Consider the following 21560-nt stretch of genomic DNA (forward strand, 5'->3'; position numbering starts at 1 on the left):
TGTGTATGCAAAACGGCAGGCGGAAAAGCGTAGTAAGTCTTAAACACCTCAGGTTCGGGTTCGGGTTCACAACACGGTCTTGCCGAGCACACATTGATAGAAGAAGATGGCGAAGAGGAAGTAAGTAGACGAAGAAGAAGATGCAACGAGGCAAAATGAATGCCTGCTAGTCTCTTTGGTGTCTGAACACAAAGAACTTTATGACAAACGCCACAGTGACTACAAAACTATAGATAAGTGAATGATAAGTGTGTGAATGGTTTTGGCAAGCACATAAATACTGGCTCTCTTCTTCTTCTGTGTGACAAGCAGTGTGTCGTAGTGTGTCAGAAGCATAAAGTTGCGCAGCACCACCTTGTGTACCAGGGTATTTCTGTTTTTCAGTAAGCGCCATCTACTGTCAGGGAGGGAATTTGCACGTTCACTCGGCGCATCGCCAGTGAAAATCGCTTGGGTATGAAAACAAAGACGCGTCGAAAAACGCCTCGAAAAACGCTGGTGATAAGTTCGCGCGATAATCGTCCCGGTGTGCATGTGGCTTTATGTTGTTTCAAACCTGAATGAGTTTCTTTCTTCTGTTGAACTAAAAATAAGATATTTTGAAGAATGTTGGTAACCAGAAATATACTAGAAGAAATATACATAAAAACATACTATGGAAGTCAATGGCTACTGCCAACTCTCTGGTTACCAACATTCTTCAAAATATCTTCTTTTTAGTTCAACAGAAGAAAGAAACAGAAAATGATGACAGAATTTCATTTTTGGCTTAACAACCCCTTTATGCTTAAAGTGTTATTTGATTGATTTTTGCTAGTAAGCGTTGTTTATTTAAATGACTTTTAACTCTCATTCATTAGTGTTTATGAATTTCCATGCAGTCACGACTAAAGAATGCACCTCTCACCCAAAATTCCTCCAGCTAATGAGCCGTTCCCTTCAGAGTCACAGAGCACCCACTGCTCTCCACCATCTGTACAGCCACGCTACGCAGTTTTTACTCATCTAGCAGTGGGTTATCTGAACATGACCACTCTACCATATGTGCATTTTGGCAAACACATCCCCAACACTTGTTTCTGCTTTAACAGCAGTATTTTCTGATTTCTTTCCATGACATGCAGAACTTGTTTGTCCTACATTTTGCCACTCATCACATTCGTTTCAGTTCTTCCCTGTGCTGCACTTGCAAATTCAGCCAAGACGTGCTATTTTCCACTCCTTAGCAGGGGTGCAGGAACCAGGTGGGACATAAACTGAACTTAACTTCGGCTTATATTCAAATATGCACTTAGGTAATATTGTATTCAAAGTGCATTTCTGTTCTGTTCTGTTTTGTTATAATTTTATCCAGTGTTATTCGATATTACATTTAAAGTTAATATATTTGAAATGAACTAAATTGCTACTTCATCACTACAAATGTGTAATTCTAAATATATTTAAATATACATGACATACAAGTTTCAATAGAAATGACATTAAAGTATAATTTAGTTTACCATACATGCTTGTCAGTACACTTTAAACATATTTCAAAGACATTTATGAAATTACATGTTCAGCTAATGTCATTTAAATTAAATTTGAACCATAATTAACATTGCATTTAATGTAACGTTGCACTTAAGTATATTATTTATGTGATACGTACTCTTTTTTTTTTTTAAGTAGGCTAAAGTGTACTTCCTTTTCACAAGGGATATTCTGAATAAGAATTAAGTAATAATAACTTTATGTTAAACTGTTGACATTGTTTTGACATTTGAAACATAAGCAAATGTTCAACTACAGATCTCAATTACAATTCATTAAACAAGTTTTACAGTCTTAGATTAAGCCAGGATTAAGCCTTAGTTCAATTAGAACATTTGAGTAGCTTTTATAAATGTGCATTAGTAAAACAAAAATCACTGGTGTGCATCTTGAGACAAAACGATGGCACTGACATATTTTAAAATATGTCAGAGCAAGTTGCTTTCAGTTAAAACAGCTCAAGCATGCATTTTAGTCTGGAACTAGGCTAAAGCCTTATCTGTGAAACATTTATGTTACATCTTAAGTATTAAGACAGTAAGAACCGCTTTCATTACCCCAAAATGTTAAACCACAACAAAATATAACAAAACATCGACCTGATACATCTGGTGCAATAACAGCAAAAACACTAACAGGAACAGGAGACAGAAATAGACAGATGAGAAATTGAATATAACTTGCATAAATTGAATATGACAGATTACATTCTGGTCATATGCACACAAAAATAAGCAAAAATAAATCATGCAGAAAAGTAACTGCTCGCAGAATAGAAAAGGCACATTTTTTTTGGGAACACATTCAGGATGCTTGTTTAGCCAGTGGTAATAATCCATTTATTTTTGCAATAAACTTCTAATTTCATATTTTCATTATTGGTATACTCTAAGCCTCTAATTTAGACAGCTCAAGCACTATTTCTCATTTGTTGTGTCAGTTAAAGCCAATAGCAGACTCTTCAAATGGAACACATTCTCAGTATAATGTGGCCTGTATGAATAAACATGAAATAACAATTACAAGTCAAATCAATTTAAATGACGTAACACTTAAATCTGTTAATTATTACTTGGGGTGTAACGGTACACAGAGGCACTGAGGCTTCCCATTTCCACGACACGCATATTTCATCACTGGGCTGTAGTAGTGAGACTTCCACGATACAAATCGGCACAATGCCAAATGATATTGTCTCGTAACAGTGGAAACAACTTCAAATTTATTTCATTTATGGTCATACTGATAAGCGTAAGACATCATTCAAAACTATTTTTACTTGTGTACACGTACACGGGGATGCCGCCTTCTGCCGCCTCGGTCGGTTTCCTTTCCGTGAAGTTTGTGGAGCGCTTCACAAAAATGAATGGAAACTCAGCTAGCAAGCTCTTGTGTGCTGTCTAAACTCTCTTCTTCCTCTGCTCTTTTACTTGTTGTAGCGGTTAGCAAACAGCGTTGCAATATCATCATCTAATGAAACTTTTTGAAGGCTTGGCCTATTGACACACCATTGTAAGCTTACAGGTCGGTCTGTTAGTGTCTGAAATGAAAAGTCTGGCTACCTTTGCTCTCTGTGGGCCATGGAGGATGTAAATCTGATGTCATGCAAAATGTCTGGATCCCACCCATGACTTGACTGCACCCAAAACCTTCTGAGGGTTTTGCAGGCCTGTTTTTTGTCAGGATGGGTGTGCACTGCTTACAGCTGACCCAGATAGCAGAACACATCTGTGAGAACACAGGCCAAACTGGCTTCCTCTACAAAGATCAATATCATTCACGGAAGCGGGAGAAATATTGATAATTTCTATTTGAAAGCTATTCTATTCCCTTATGCTTATCAGCATGGCTGGAGTTAACTTGATGTTTCTTTTCTGGAGCTGTAATTGACTGCGTGTACATGTGCACCAATATTGTGATTACTTCCAATAATCAGAGTAAGGACTTAGTCACAGTAACAATGACACAAGCAAACCTCCTCTCTCCCGATTACATGCAACTTTGATTATTCTCTAAGAACTGTGGTTATTTGTACTGCCATTATTCACATACCCTAATGCCCAGCATTAATGATGAACTCACATATAGTAGGTGTGTTACTGGCAACTCTTTTAATCTACTTATATGAAATATAAAACACATTTCTAACTACATTTTTTTGGTAATACGCTAATGTCTTCATTTCAGTGTTTTTGACGTCAATATACTGCATTATATTCACAATATCATTCATGTACATCACAGGCCCTGTTTACACCTGGTATTAAGATGAGTTTTGGTTGATCGGATCACAAGGAGATGACGCTAAATACAGGTGTAAACGAGCTTTAAAACATTTTGAGCTTGTCCACTTTGACCACTTCCGGAGGTATTCGAAAATGCATTAGTCCGGATTGCTTTTGTAGTGTAAACACTCATGTGGTCGAATGTGTTCGAACAGCAACAAAAGTCCACCTACTTTCCGCTTACTGACGTAATGCATAAACATTATGGGAAGCGCACTGGCCAGGCGTGATTTAAACTTTGTCAGCTAAAAACCCAAGTTTGGTTTGAAGATGAAAAACATACCAAGCACAATGTTCTCTCACCATCCCTGATTTCTAACACGCACCCACAGAGGAGCAGAAACGAAAGCTGCTGTTCTTCGTGTGTTTTTGCGTCGTCTCCGGTCACGTTCATATGTAAATTGTTTACATGCATGTTTATTGGGATTTAAATAGGCATACACCACATATTTTACTGTGTCTTATACGATTATAAGCTTAATCGCATCAATTTGATCGAAGTATTGTGTTTAAATTAGGGCTGTCAAAAGATTAATCGCGATTAATCGCATCCAAAAAGTTTGTGTTTAAATAATATGTATTGTACTGTTTATAATTGTAATGTAATTATACTGTGTTTAATTAAATTTGTATATATAAATACACACACATGCTTGTATATATTTAAGAAAAATGTGTAATTTATATATAAAAAAATTATATTTATATATAATATAAATTATATATAAATATATACAGTATATGTATGCAAATATTTCTTAAATATATACATGCATGTGTGTGTATTTATATATACAAAATAATTATACACAGTACACACACATATATTATGTAAACACAAACTTTTATTTTGGATGCGATTAATCACGATTAATCTTTTGACAGCCCTAATTTAAACACAATACTTCGATCAAATTGATGCGATTAAGCTTATAATCGTATAAGACACAGTAAAATATGTGGTGTATGCCTATTTAAATCCCAATAAACATGCATTATGAGGGTGCATGTGAACGCAGTCACTGTATCAATTGGTACTTTCAGGCAGACACGTGCACCTTAACTTCAGGAAACTGCATATAGAAGCCAGCCAATCAGATTAGAGTTGCTAAATTTCATATAGTGCTTTCGAGTTTTCGTGCAGTATGCTTTAGGGAGTCTGCCGCCTGAGGCTGATATGAAGGTCTAGCTGAGGTAGCGGATCATGGAGATACTGATAAAGCAGATAGATGAGAGAGAGAGAGAGAGAGAGAGAGAGAGAGAGAGAGAGAGAGAGAGAGAGAGAGAGAGAGAGAGAGAGAGAGAGAGAGAGAGAGAGAGAGAGAGAGAGAGAGAGAGAGAGAGAGAGAGAGAGAGAGAGAGAGAGAGAGAGAGAGAGAGAGAGAGAGAGAGAGAGAGAGAGAGAGAGAGAGAGAGAGAGAGAGAGAGAGAGAGAGAGAGAGAGAGAGAGAGAGAGAGAGAGAGAGAGAGAGAAAGCGCATCAGGTGTGTGACCCCCCCAGCCTCTAATGGCCACCGGAGAGCAGAAGCAATAAAAGTGGATTAGCACTGGATTAGCTGATTGTCACTTCACTCTGCATTTTCACCCCCTCAACACACTTAAATACATTCCTGTAGGGAAAACACACAGGCATGCAATTTTCCATGAACAGGGTAGACTTTACTTTTTAATGGCATTAAATTATTATCAAACATACAATTAGGATTAAAAGGGGCTAGACACATGAAATAACTATCATGTCAGAGGTTTAAACCTTCTTATTCAACCATTAAAATCATTCAAAAACATGACATTATCTGTTGAATTTATATTCAATTTATTGTAGTAAATTATTTTTTTAATTAGAAAGTAATTTAATGACCAAAACACATAACGATTAGTTGTGTCCCACAAGATTTTCCCCATTCTTAGTATGGGGTGATAGAAAGATAATAAAATGATCCCATTTCATTTAGTCTTTTTTCATAAATTGCATTGACTGCTTTTGTCAAGATCAGTGTTATTTTACTATTATAGTATTTACTATTACTATTTAGTGTTTACTATTACTATTACTACTATTTCTATTTATCTTTAAATTTTATTTTATTTTTTGTTTGTCTTTCATCTAATATTTATATTTTAGTTCAGCTTTATTTCGAAAATGATTTTCAATCATTTTATTTAACAATAACAATACTTGTCAACTTCATCAACTATTCAGTTCTTTTACCTAAGTTATTGTAAGACAGAAAAATGGTTTACATAATTTAGCTATAACTTAGCTGAATTTGCAACCCTGCTACAGATTCTATAACATTTTTTTTTTTTTTTTATGTATTTAAAAATTCGTCTATTTTGATGTTTATTTAAAGTTTATTGCAAGAAGCAAAAATCACACAAATCCAGATTGTCTAGATATTTACAGTAGATTGACCTTTGTTTAGGCTCTGAATGTTCATTTTAATTAAGAAATACTTTTGGCGTAGTAATAGTGTTGGAATTAACATGTTGATATGCCAAAGGACTCTAGTGGAGGTGATGAATGGGTCACTGCTGCTATTGTGCTGCACTAAACCTGTGGTGATTTACGGAGGCTATTAAAGGCTGAGATGGTCACTATAAGGCCACTTCATCTTGTTGATATATAGGAGGAGAGCAAGAGATAAGGACACCAAAAGTAGAAAAACCGAGACCGGTGAAAGCATGTGGCGGCAGACGATGAGGAAGGACCGCGAACACAGCGGTGAGGATTCCTTTTGCCCGAGCAAAGGGCTGCTGTTGTCGAGGTTGGCACTGCTTGGATCGTATCACAGTAGATGTTGAGGATCTGGAGCGACGAACTGTGTGGCTTGGGCATGAATATGATTTCCATGATTCAACTGTCCCGACAAGACCTATGAGCGCTATAAAGCCCTGTAGGACCGCACACTACAGTGACCACATCCAAACCAGGATGAGAGAGGGTGAAGCAGGGAAAAAAGTGAGAGATGTTTTGAGAGGATTTCGTAAAACAACACAAAGCCCAAGGCTGTTCTATGTGTCTGTGTAAGTGAGATAGGATGTTTGGATGAACGCTCTGTTCCCTGTCTTTCTGTGTTTGTGTAAATGTGTGTGTGTGTGGTTGACACAAAGAGAGGGTTTTTGTTGTGGATTGCAGTTTGTCACATAAGCTCAAAAAGTTGCATGTTTCCAAAGAAACAGTTTATCTTTCTTAAAGCTGCAGTGTGTAATTTCTGTGCTTGCATCCCCAAACATTACAGTTTTCAAACTGGTTTCCTGAAAAATCAGATAGTCCTGCCCTAACTTGCACCATCGGGGAAATGTTACGGTAACACTTAACAATAAGGTTCATTAGTTAACATTAGTTAGCTACCTTAGTTAACATGAATCAAGAATGAGTATTTGTTAACATTAGTTAATGCACTGTGAACTAACTTTAGCAAACAGTGAACAGCTGTATTTTTATTAACTAACATTAACAAAGATTAATAAATACTGTTACACATGTATTGCTCATTGTTAGTTCATGTTAGTTAATACATTAATGTTTACTAATGAACCTTATTGTAAAAGTGTTAGCATTATGAATGGCTCACTTATGGTTGTCACATTAAACCAGGATAGGAGAAAGTATTTTAACATGGAATAAATGAGCTTCCAGCATTCCATGGAACGAGCATATTATTGGATCTCCGTATGTCTGGAGACTCCCATAATCGTTTATTTCAGTAAGTGGGAGTAATTGCAAGAGTTCACGAGTCCTGAAGGATGTCAAACTCTCAGCCCTCAGGGATCTATTGTGGTTTTCTGTGTTGAGGTGTCTCATGATCTCACATCTAGTCCAGCTGTCAGCTGACAGCACTTTTGACTCAACTTCCTTCAATGGCATCAATGTTAGCTTTGAATCAAGGGAAAATATGACGCTCCTGTCTTCATTTAAAAGGTTCTCATTTTAAGCAGTTTACCCAATGGTCATGTTAACTGATGTCTTTAGAATATGCCTGTGGACCGGGATGCAGTCTTTTTCATAATTATTAGGTATAAGGTATATATTATATTATATTTAGCAACGCAACTTTTTTTCATCATTGATAATGACAATACATGTTTCTTGAGCAGCAAATCAGCATATTAGAATGATTTCTGAAGGGTCATGTGTCACTGAAGACTGAAGAAACGATGCTGAAAATTCAGCTTTGCCATCAAAGGATAAAATTACATTTTAAAATATATTCAAATGGAAAACAGTAATATTTCACAGCTGTATATTTGATCAAATGAATTCAGCCTTGGTGAGCATAAGAGACTTCTTTCAGAAACACTAAAAATATTGGTGCATTGTTCATATCTATTGTCACAGTATTATTTTCACTTTACAATTTCCTATTTAGGTTTGCTACATTCTCGTCTTTGTTGTAATTGACATGTTTATCAGTAATTTTATTAACAAGACATCTAGCCAAAAAGATGGACATTCAAGCCAATACATTCTGTTTACCACACAATTTCTACTTCGTTATCCACAGTCAGATTTTGATCTCAAAGGCAGACAAACACACAGATTTTACCCCTGTCAAAATAGATGAACTATGAGCTGAATCATGGGTGAAGTCAGAGGTCGCTTACAAGTCAAATTCTGATTAGTTTTGCATATGGGCCTTCAGTGAATGAAACATCTGACTTCAGCTAAATGTGTGTATATCTGAACTCCAGAGACCTGCATGATGTCATCAGACTGTGAGAGTGTTGAATGTCAAAGTCTTCTTCCCTTTTCGGTAATGTTGACAATTTATACCCATGACAAAAACCAACTTCAAGTGCACATTAAATCTAATGCATTTATATCTTAGCATCATGTGATTTATAATGTCACACTTACTAGCGAAGTGAGTCATTTCTGCTCCAGTAGTGGCCGAATCATCTGTCTTTGTTTAGTTCAGCCAAACTCATGCTACTGTTAAAGCCAGTCAGGCCAGTAAAAAAAAAAAAAAAAAAAAAAAAGGGTTGCAATTCTGTCTGGTAGCAAAAATTACACGCTTCATCTTTAATTTATTTTGCTCTCAAACCGAAGCTCATGCCTGAGCTGAACTCCAGCTATGAGACAAGATTTGTGGTGGCAATGAATCATCTTTCCCTTTTAATTAAAACTCTCTGTGTTTAAATGACACAACATCCATCTCACAAACATTGACACACGTGTGATTATGACAGACTCCAGCAGCAGCAGCATGCCGTTTCCCTCCCTTCTTTATGAGACAAAACAATATAAATCCCTTCAATAGACAAAATAACGGCGTCTCCTTCACTCTTCTTCTTTCCTTACTTGACAGAAGAAAACATATGTGACAAATGATAAAGAACTAATGGGAAACTGTGAACATAAAGGCTCCTTCGGGGCCTCACATGACCTTCTGCTGATGTGGATATATAGATCATCTTGGTTTGGCTTTATTTCATGGATAAAAACCACACTCAACCACTGACAAATATGTTTTTTTGTCCAAGATTCTGTATGTTCAATACAGTAATTTCTTTGTTAAAAGAATCATCTATTATTGTACCAAAATTATTTACCAGAACAAAATTGTGTTTATATTATGTAGTCAGAGTCCTCATGGAGTGATGGTGAGTTGTCTTGGGCCTTAAGACGAGAGGCCACCGAGGTCCTCTGTGGTAAAGCCTACTCATTGAAAAAAAATGTTGTGTCCCAGGCTCTGTGAATTTAAATTGGGCCCTGAATCTAATTAAAGTTTGTTAGCAGTTGTGTGGGTCAATGATATCTAAGAGCAAAGCAAACGATATTTAAAAAATCGTGTTTGATACACGTCACGTTTTTAGAAATGTACGATTTGTAATCATGTTGGTTTTAAATGCTTTAAATTAACTTTTAGGCAACACTTCATCTACCTGATCCTACTCGCCATGTCCCGAGCAGGAGCTGAACCGGGGTCTCCGGCGGGTGGAGACTAAAAACCTCAGTTTTTAACATCAATCGCTAGAGCGCTTCTTGGGATCAGGGGAGTGAGATTTACACGCACAGATACTGACCTACGACGGTTACATTTACAATAATCTCCCATTAGTTATCGTTAGTTCATAACGTTAGCTTAACATTAACGCAATACATTTATTACAGTATTTATTATTACCTAGTTCTGGCATGAAACTCTAGATGGTGCTGGCTGATACTTATTGGTAGCAATCATGTCATTATCTACATAGTAGAGGTGATTGGTTGCCGTTGCATCAGCGACCAATGAGCTTGCTGCTCAAACATTCAAATACTTGGCATTGCTTTCTGTTAACAGTCAATGTATTGGCACTAGCAAGTCTCGGTACTTGCTCTTCAGCAGCGTAGCAGATCTATTCCGCCAAGACCAAATACATTAACATTGCCATATCCATTACCATGCAGTTACCATACCAATCTCTGACAGAAATCTATTAACTTCATTTTAAACTTATGGTGTAAATATGCACGGAAGTATGCAGTTTCCTGTGAAATCTGCTATAAAAGCATTATTAAAGACTTAAAGACCGTAGTGATTCATATGCCAAAACACAGAGGTATTTATGATGAACACTGTAAATTTTCACCTACTTCAACTTAAAAATTTAAATTCAATTGCTGCCTTAAATTCTGAATCTTAACTTTAACTTAACTCAGCTTATAACTTTAATTGAAAATGGTTACGATACAACACGTTGCCATGACTTATTGAGCATTTTTACAGTCATTATTTAATTAAGTCAGTTTGAACAAAAGTTACATTTACAAAAAAAGGGACAAGCCAAAAATATTTAGTCTTTATCATTTTAATCACAAATCACTGGTCAGAAAATTAGCAAGAATTGCACAAATACTGTAGATAAAGTAACTTGGCACAGAATACCCTTCCTAACTTGCAGACAGCTTTTTACAGGAGGAAGAGTCAGTGTTGTTCCACTCAATATTAACGGCTTCAAAGAGTTCATGAGAAGTTGAAAAATGTCTCCCAGTTCGTTTGAGTTATGTGAGACCAAATATTCACTATAGGCTTTAAAACTGGACTCTGACAGGCCAAAACATGAGCCTGATAAACTTGTTTTCAAGCTACTTCATGGTTGTCTTTGCAATTTGGGCAGGAACATAACATCTGATCATTCCTCTTTAGAAAACAAATATTCATTTGTTGAAAGCAAGCCATTCTCCAATATTCTCCTGAACTCCGAAGCATTAAATGACTTCCACAGTGAGGTAGCTCACCGATAATACGGTACCAGCAGCTAAAAAGCCTCCGCACACAATGACAGCTCTTCCTCCACACTTCACTGTGGTAGAGATGCATTTATTATTATATTTCTCAGCAGATTTTTGGAGACACCGCTCTGGAGCATCTCTCATGTTTCATTGTGATTCATCACTCCACACACAACTTCCCATATTCTGCCAAAAACTTCTGTCTTTGATGTTTTTCTGAGACAGCAATGGATTTTTAAGTACTGCATTTGCTTGCATTTAACTAATTTTCTGACCAATAATTTGTGGTTCAGAGAATTAAAAACTTAGTGTTTAGCCATTTTGGGCTTTGGCTTATTTTTTTCTCTTCTTTTTGGCCCAGGAGTGTAGAGTAGCATTAATGTATTTTTGAATACATTGAAAAGATCTGGACTAAAAAGAGCACCATGGCATTGATCCACGTAGGGCAAAAATACCACAAACTCTTTATTATTTACCCCATTTGTAGAGCATATCCATCCATCCATCCATCTTCTACCGCTTATCTGGGGCCGGGTCGCGGGGGCAGCAGTCTAGAGCATATAATGCCCGTTAAATGTCTTCTTTATGCCTTAATACCAGCTAAATGACCACTTTGTCATTTTCATTTAAAAAATGTTAGTTAAAATGGAACAATGTGGGTTGAAATGATAATTCAGCGCATAGCTTGAGTTAAACATTTCTTCTCCCACTCATTAAAATAACCATGTCAGATAAGGTCAGTCAGAAAGGAGAATTAGTTCAAGGCAGGATAATCTCATGTGCTTAGATGTTTGAGGGCTTCTGACAGAGGCACAAGACAACCCCAGAGAGAAACACAGCCATGTACATCACAGGTTGTTTAGTGCAGGTGGATTATGGAGATACTCAAAGCTTGCCTGTGACCTCCCGCTGGTGGTATTACATACTTAATCGAATGAGATTTAAGCAGGAGGCATTTTGAAGCTCAATTTTTTGCACCATACATTTTGAACCGCTGTCAGATCTTGTGGCCAGGGCAACGGTAATACCTTCTAACAGCAGCAAAGAAGAGAAGGGCATGTCATATTCAAGTGTTTCTTTTTTCACTGTGCTAAATATGCTGGGCTGCCACCTACATTTAAGCCACATTTCCCCCCTCGGAAAACAGGCTTTTTAAAATTCAGCACATTATTCTGTACCCTTCAGCTATGCATTTGTTCCTTTTATTATGTTCTCTTTTTGTCTCTCTCATCAGTCATCTTTAGAGCTTAAAAAGCATCAGAGATTTATATTCAAAACTCAGAATTTAAGAATTTCAATTGCATGTTGTTATCTTCACAGCTGCAGCGGCAGAGCATAACTCAAGGCTCAAAAATCACACCATGGGCTAAAATACATAAGGCTCAGAGCTTATGTTGCTATTTTGATCCTGTTTGTTAACAGCCCTAAGGATCCAGCGCACTCCATGCAAGAGAGCACATTAGTAAATTGATGAATTTATTGTCTCATGCTATGATTTGCTTGTTTTTAGTTGATAATTTGCTTATTTGTTCATCCAGGCATCCCTGACAACATGACTTAGAGGGGTTTGCTCTGGTCAAATGAAGGTAAACAGAGAAAATGGGAGAAAATAAAATTGGATTCATCATCAGCCTTGTGGCATGTAACTGATTATGTTGTGAAATCAGCGTTTGTCGCATGCGTTGAAGCAATTATCACTTGCGTAAGCGAACATGTTGTTCAAGTTTTTACGCTGGATAAATAATGAATAATGTCAAGTGAATTCTTGACAAAAAAAGCTGGATTGCACCTGAGCTATTATGATCTAGCATGCATCTGCCTTTTCAACCCATGGGGTGAATAAGACCGTGTCTATAGTGTCTGCATCTCTGGGGAGAAAAAAATGAAGTCTTTTCTCTCCTTTGCTGGTTTTCTCTATTTTTAATTGGCCGCATATCAGATGTTTTTTTTCTCTGTTGATACTGTGTATAATCTTCATGCAACAGCAGTTCTATTAAAGCCTGCACAGATTGAATCTCTCTAAAGGGAGAAAAGTGCTGCTGTATTTCAGCTGTTAATAAGTATGTTTTTGTATTGGCATATCTAGCATTTATTCATGGGAACTGAGTAAACTTTATGAATTGCCTCATAAGATGTTTATTTATTGAATGTGCTCAAGTTTTATGAAAAGGCAGAAAGATTTAGCGAGAAAGAAACACAATTTGACTGTGAGCTGATTTATCTGATGCTTTTCATTAGATGCAGAAGGATACATGAACCTGAATCACTGAAGGCTTTCAGTTCAAATCATCATAGAAAGAGCTCAATTCAAGCCTAGTTTCTAAACAAGATCGTAGACTGAGTAGTAGTAGGGTGTTGTGATGCAATACAAAAGGTTCAAAATATTTTTAGGCCACTGCATTGTGTTTCGTGTCGTTTTTTTCAGTGTCTTATGTCATGAGCACTGCTTGTGTTTAAAAATTAAACACAGTTCAACTTGTTATATTTCTTGTTATATTTCAAAAAAAACATGTTATATTTCATTCTGTTACACTCTGTCAGGCTGTTTTTTAACCTAAGAATGAATTCCAAGAATCTGACTTAAGCGTATGGATAAGTGATGGACATTGAATCGATCTATAGGGTTGCCTTAAGACTTCCCTTTGGATGTTGATATATTTACAAGGCAGCAGTTTAGAGAGTGAGGGGTTAACAAATTATTGGGCTTGATTATGTTAAAAAAATAGAGGCAGAGCAAATTATATATAAAAAAAAATGTTATTGTCCACAGCAAGACCAAAAACATGTATTAAGACAGTAAATGCAGTATACACTACCATTTAGACGTGTGGGGTTATTAATACTTTTACTCAGGAAGGACACATTAAATTGATCAAAAGTGACAGTAAAGACATTTGTGACCCTGGATAACAAAACCAGTCTTATGTCGCACGGGTATATTTGTGGCAATAGCCAACAAAACATTGTATGGGTCAAAATTATAGATTTTTCTTTTATGCCAAAAATCATTAGGATATTAAGTAAAGATCATGTTCCATGAAGATATTTTGTAAATTTCCCACCTTAAATATATAAAACATTTATTTTTGTGAATGGATGCAGCACTATCGCCAAAAGAAATGGACAACTTTAAAGGCGATTTTCTCAATATTTCGATTTTTCTGTACCCTCAGATTCCAGATTTTCAAATAGTTGTATCTCGGCCAAATATTGTCCTATCCTAACAAACCATACATCAATGGAAAGATTATGTATTCAGCTTTCAGATGATGTATAAATCTCAATTTTAAAAAAATTACACATAAGACTGGTTTTGTGGTCCAGGGTCACATTTATAATGATATAAAAGATTTCTAGTTCAAATAAATACTGTTTTTTTAATACTTTCTATTCAACAAAGAATCCTGAAGAAAATGTATCAGGTTTCCCAAAAAAAATAAAATAATAATTAAGCAAAGGTTTTCAACATTGATAATATTAGAAATGTTTGCTCTGATGTTTGTTTGCTTTGAAGCTTTGCATCACAGGAATAAATTACATCTTAAAATATATTAAAACAGCAAACAGTTATTTTAAAGCGTAATATTTCATAGTATTGTTGTTTTACTGTATTTTGAACAAATAATTAGTGTATAAGTAGTGTTTTTAGATTTCATGTTGACTTGAGGTAGAGAGAATATAGACAGGAAATATTCAAGATATCTCGTTTTGTTTGACGCTGCGATTTATTGAACAATGGAAAGTTGAAAGACGTTAACCAGACATACTTAACCGAGAATGAAAATGGCTTGATTTGATGGTGAACTGAAGATTGTCGACTATGTGGATGGAAAACACATAAAAAAAAAAGAAAGAAAAAAGAAAGTAATATTCATTTTATTTGTGGATTTCTATGAAACACTTTTAGGTTAAGTGGTGTCTTCACTGCAAGATAAAGTCCATTTCTAACAGGGATGCTGCCAGGGTCGTAGCCAGACTATGGAAAATGTTGCTCACAACAAAAGCCAAGCCACTCTTGAGTTTTGCAGAGAATAATAATGACCAACCTGTATTTAATTTTCTGCTTTCACTCTTCTGACTTGTTGAAGTAACTAGACCTGCAGGCAGTTCAGCCCGGGATGCCCTGAAGTAAGAGCCAAAACATCTGGGCCTCTCATTAACCCAGTGAAACTTAAACCCAGCAGACACGCCTGGATCGCACTGGGTCCCGACTGCTTCTAAATCAGGTCCGCCTTGGAGTCGAGCTTGCCTGTCATTAGCCAAGGGTGGGCCTGTATCAGGATATTATTCATAGATTTGATGGTAAACATGTGTTGTTTACTCTAGTGTGCACACCTCTGAGGCTCACCAATTAATGCTTGAGTCTGAAATTAATTGGAAGGGAAGGGAACATACGGTGTTGCTATAGCTCAGTGACTCCGTCAATCATGCTGTTTAGTGCAGATATGCAGGTCTGTGACAAACAGGCATGGGTGTGTAGAACAGGTTGACGTCCTGTCTGGAAAAACCCTAAGCTTATGGATACAGATTTTTTTCGCTACAGCGTAGTGGTTGTGCCATTGCAGTGTATAAGGGCTGCACAGTATATCCCCTGACAGCAACAGTGTCGGCCCAGATCCGGGCCACATCTGGTACATGTGGATTCCATGCGTGCCAGATGTGGGCCGGATCTAGGGTGTGTTTCCCGTACAACGACTCTGCGACTGAACGAATCGCTGATGAATTACCATAGTACGATGCATCGATGACGAAATCAAGTAGCAAATCACGACTGTTTTCCGAAACCGTATTCTCGCAAATTAGTCGTTCAACCATGTTGGTTAATGATGTCACACAGGTATAATAACTTCTTTTAATTTATCTGTTTGAGATCGAATTAATGATAGATGTTTTGCTATAAATTTTGGACATGGCATCTGAGGACTATTTCAAAATTTTCTCAGTTATTTTGCTTTATTGCTTTATGTCGTTCTTACGTACGTACGCACATGCCCACTCTTCAAAAATGACGCTTTAAACCTCTTGACAAACTAAAAGATGTAAATGACATTTGTATGTATTCTAAATAAAAGATACAGATTGTACTGAATGTCAGCTTGCTTATTTGGCTCAAGATAAGGATTTATTGAGTCCACATGTCATGCAAACAAGAAACTATGCTTCTAACCACAGGTCGAGAGCTGTTGTTCCAGTCACACAACTTTGCGATGCTGTTTGCGAATGTTCGTTGGAACTAAGTTTCACCGATTCGTTGAACTTTGCTCATGACGACGGAACTTGCAACCATAGTTAGCTGACGATGCTTTTGGGAAACGCACTCCTGGGCGACACTATGTTGCTGTCTAGGTCAAAATGAAATTTATATCACAATATGGCTTAGTGGGATTGACAGACGATCTAATTAAATAAATATATGCATGCACTACCGATGTAGTAGTGAAGTAGTTTCATAGTGAAGCACGGCACTGCGTTCATTTACATGCATGCAGTTCATGATTGAATGTTTATGCTTCTCAGAGCTGCTGTGAACTATGAGCTACACGCGTGTAAATGAACAACACAGTGTCAAAACTGGTAGCATATATATATATTATTTTTTTTTTCTGGCAACTCGCCAAAATAAAAGCAAAATGATGGTTTAAGGATTTCCCTAATTGTTCAGCCATAAAAGGATGGATCATGCTCAAAAAAGAAGTCTTCAGAGTAAAAAGTAATTTTTTTTTTCATATCGCAATATGTATTGCAGAAAAGCAAAATATAGCAATGCCAGTATTTTCCAATATTCCTACGGTGAATTGTCCTCTGTAGTGGCTGCCATGCTTTCTGCTGATGTTTGTCAGCTAATTTATCTCTCTCATGGTCTTGGGTATAATGTCCTTGTAGAGGACCTGATATACAGCAGCAAATGCTGTAGTAATATTTCACTGCTCCTGGTGACACTTGGCATGAAGATTTTCCATCACAGGGGTGAAGGCCCACAGTGCATTGCGTTATGCAAATGGCAGAGAGTCCAGAGCAGGTTTGTCACGTACCATACGGTAGGAATGCAATAGTAGCCTCTTTCATTGGTTCATTAAGACAACAGAGACGATTCATTTGGAGATGTTTACTTTTGAAACAGACAGTGTTTCTCACCTCCTCTTATTGGATTCCTCCCCCTCCTTCTGTTTCGTTGGGCTTTGGCGGTGCCTTTCTGCATGGTGTAAGGCCATTGGCCCTGTTCCAGGAACAGCAGCGCTGCTTTAGGGTTGGGAGCTTCATACTCCATCAACAGTAAACAGCCACATGAATCCAAGGTCAAGGATACAGAGCCGCTCTACCAATACAGTGGGCTTTCTGTGAGAGGTCTTGGACTTGAGAGTGAGATAAAAGCTTGTTCTTGCTCTGTTCCACTGCCTTACGAAAGTGAACATTCATCGTCCATTTATAATGTTTGGGGGAGGACCGATTGACTGACAAGAAAGGGAATCAATTTCAGTCAGCCTTGGCCTTCCTCACATCCTAACATAATGGCCTGTAATAAACCCTGATGGTTGAGTGGATTTAGACGAGAAGGGTGTGGATGGAGAAACATAGAGCATGAAGAGCAATCTTAGTCTGGATACTTACTCTATGCAAGTATGTGAGCGTATGGTGGAGCTGAAAAGGGTAAACATGTTGGTAACACTTTATAATAAGTATACAGTAATAATTAACAAACTATTAGTTTATAGTTAATTCAGGTAATGTGTTGTAGATATATTATATAATATATTACTCGTAGTAAAGGAATTGTTAATTGGTTATTAGGAGTAAATAGTTCTCACTTTAGATTAGGTCATGGAAAATGGGGAAATGTCATTAAGTGCTTTAAACCAACCTTTATCAGACATTAATTGAATTCATATTCATTTATAAATACATTAAGCACACACACACTACAGTTACATGTACAGTTTACAGGGAATTTACAAGCCCAAGGACCAGATATGATGAATGAAGACTAGGAGTCAGAAGTGCAGTCAATTGAGGAAAATTTTACTGAAGATAGTTTGCAGTTTCATCAGCACAAGTCAGCTTCATCAAGGAGTTTGTAGGCCGCCGTCTGCGTGAATTCAATTTTACCCCACAATTATACCTTCACAGGTCCCTGAGCTACAGGCTAAATTATTCTGATTGGCTCAGAAATAGATAAACATAGGAAATTTCCACACGTGGACTGAAAGGCAGTAGCACATCTCCATAGTCTGTACGTCTGACACCAGGATCGAGTTCGGCACGAGTGGCCCTCCAAGGTCACGAGACGGTGTGTCTGGGCGCCAGCAACAAGTCATTCCCTCTTCTTAGGGTGCCAGTTGTTCACCTATCTGTAACAAAGTATACCAGTACACAAATACAAAGGATCCAGCCTTGTCAAGGTTGAAGTTGGTCAAAAACAGGAAAGTTTCCCAAAACATTCAGATGTTATTTCTCTCAGTGTGAGGTTCAGACAATGTTCAATTATTATTCTCTAGTATTTAAATATCGAAAAGTAAATGTTTTAATTAAGAAGTGGTCGCGTATACGACAGGTGAAGTAACCCCAGTGACCTTGGTCAGCTAGAAGAGTAGATATATGTTTTAACACATGTTGGGTGCCTCTTTTAAAAACACGAGAGAGTGCATTACATTAACAGACATATAATTCTATAACTACATAAATCTCATTAGCTTAATGAATTCCTTCAAAATATTGATTAATACCTTATAATCACTCATTAGATATACATTGAAGCGGCAGTGGATTCCAGAATCAGTCTCCTGCAGTGAGAACTATTTACAGTTAATAAGTTGTTAACGAAGCATAAAAAGACATTATCTAACTCTTAACATAGACTGTAAACCCGAATAAGTTAGCAGAACTCAAAAAATTTAAGGCAATCGATTGCCTCAATTTTTTAAGTTTTGAAATTCAAAGATTAAGTAAGCAGAACTGGCAGATTTTAAGTTTGTACTTAAACATTTCAAGTTAAGAACAATTAAACATTTCAAGTTAAGAACAATTAGTGAGCAAACTCCATCGCACACCTGCAGGGGATAACAAGACCAATTAGGTAGGTCGTTTCAGCAGATAAGGAACTGATGAAGGTCGTGTGACCGAAACGTTGTGTTAATAAATATTAATTTTAATTGCAAGTTAAGAACAATTACAATCAGAGTACTCTATTTCATACATTTAACTTAAAACCTTCATGTAATCTCAATGTGAACACTTTCATTAGTATTAACTTATATTTTTAACAAGCTAGTTTGCTAACATACTATTATGTTATCATGCCAACAATAGTATGTTATACAGTACTTGCTGCATGAGTGCAACAATATAAAGATTTTATTTGCTCTCAAATTAAGCCGCATGCACCACTTGTCACCATGATGGTAACTATCCTAAAACCAACATTAACAGAAATTCTTCTAAATTAGCATAACAAAACATTAATCAATACTCAATCTCCCACTTAACATTAATCTTGCACAAAAAAAAAACATTATATTATGCTTAATTTTAGCATTTACTCTCCCATTCAAGTGCCATTGGCAAAGCATGCTGGGAAATAGACATCTCAGCCGTTTCAGTTAAGTTTGTTTAAATTAAAATAAATCATTTCATAAAACTCAAAACAATGAAACAGTTCAGTTTACTTAAAATATATCAGTTCTGTGAACTTGAAAGAAAAAGAAAGTGCTAAATATTCATAAAAGTTCATTTGACTGAACTAATTAGTTTAATTTAAGTTTGTCCTACTCAAACTAATTAAGTATTTTGAGCGTTAGGGTTTACAGTGAGCTATTTAAACAATAATAATTTGGTTAATTACAGTGACAATGAATGAAGAACTTACTATTTGTATAGCCTAATAATATATTAACAATGTAGACTACAATATATTAACTATGAATTAACTATACACTAATAGTTTGCAAATGATTTGTAAGTACTTTATTACCTATTATAAAGTGTTCCAACATGAGTATAGATAGCTATCTGAATAGGAGCTTTCAAAAAGTACATATAGTGATTTTCTTATCATGTTGAAAAAAACAATTAAGTTTAAGTAAAAGTAAAAATTAAGTAAAAATTTTTTTCCATATATAATTCATTCAATCATGTCTAATTTTTAAATGTGTGTTGCAAGATTTCGATTTAGAAGAAATAATAAAATAAAGAACAACAGCCTTGAAAAAACTTTTTGGTACATTGGAAAAATCAACATTTTTAGAGAATGTTGATTTGTACCATATGTACCATATTTATATAATATGTACCTAACAGGACCACACACTTGCAATATGTTGGCAAAGCGTTTGCATCTACTATTTTTCTGGCCCTAAGGCACGCCCCACTGTGGAGCATCTGTGCATGGGACAGTCGGGCACTGCAGGACCCAGCGCCTCCGGGAATTGGGTTCAGCTCTTTTTAACAAACAGCGTCTGGCAGATATTGGCCATTGTGGATGTAAGCCAGTATGAGGTTTGTGTTGCGTCTGACGTGTGCATATATTCTCTAACTGCATGGTGAGAAGAGAAATACTTTATCATCACGTTGGTCTGTGTGAGTGTTAAGTCAGCACAGCTGTGAGATTCATTAGCAGGTCTGGGGAAGATTCCACTCAAATATGATATGCATCCAGGAGTTCAATGCTCCTCTTTATGGGGATTATATCATGGTCATTTGCAAGTCTTTGACCTCCCTTGTGTATATTATGGGATTAGATTGCGATCTTGGGAATTTTTTTGTCATGGTTTGGCACATTGAAGACATTTAATCTGTCATAGCACAGTGCAAAGAAAACATTTTATGTGATGTATCAGGGCCAACTGTGCCCTGATTAGAAGTGAGACGTGTCTTTTCTGCACCACTAGTGGCACCAAATAAAATGTCAAAAATAATAAAAAGTTGCATCCAATTTTGTATACTGTCAGAATAGGGCTACACGATACGAACTGAAATTGTGATATGGCTTAGTGCGATTGTACAATCACAAATAGTATGATTTAATTAAATAAATATATGTCCTGTGTGTTTCAGAGTGAAGCACATCACTGTGTTCATTTACACTGTGTAGTAAATACTGCTCCACGAAAACAAATGAATCACTTATAAGCCGACTGTCAACGAAAGAGTATACTGTATATACACTGTATATACATGTATATATATACTGTAATAATTATTTATACATAATAATTGTTTCAATATTTATTGACACATTTTTAGGCAAATTGTGCAGTCCTACAAACCTTTTTTAAATTGCATTTTAAAGTGCAATCACAATTTCTATCAGTAAAAATTGCAAATATATATTTTTTTCCCCAAAATCATACAGCCCTATGTCAGAGTATGTACTGCATTTTATGAATAACTTCTCACCCATTAAAAAGTATATTCTAAAAGTATGCAAGTGTGTAGTATGATTACAATCTGGACGTACTATCCATCTTCCATGATGGCATTGTCATGTTATTTATGCTGTCATCCGTCACTGTTCTCTGCCGTGG

The 21560-nt window shown here is 36.4% G+C and overlaps 1 protein-coding gene across 6 annotated transcripts in view; it reads left to right on the forward strand.

Annotated features, from left to right (window-relative positions):
* enox1 (ecto-NOX disulfide-thiol exchanger 1) overlaps positions 1-21560 on the forward strand; it is a 122430-nt gene that overhangs the window by 26574 nt on the left and 74296 nt on the right. Inside the window, exon 1 of one of the 6 annotated variants that reach the window (XM_081369574.1) lies at positions 8442-8578. The exons of the other annotated variants lie outside the window; for them this stretch is intronic. The gene's annotated coding sequence lies outside the window, so the exon portion shown is untranslated. Of the gene's footprint in view, positions 1-8441; positions 8579-21560 lie in introns of those variants that run through there. 6 annotated transcript variants of the gene reach the window in all.

The sequence above is a fragment of the Scardinius erythrophthalmus genome (genome assembly GCF_964197995.2).
Source record: "Scardinius erythrophthalmus genome assembly, chromosome: 6".
Classification (NCBI taxonomy): Eukaryota; Metazoa; Chordata; class Actinopteri; order Cypriniformes; family Leuciscidae; genus Scardinius; species Scardinius erythrophthalmus.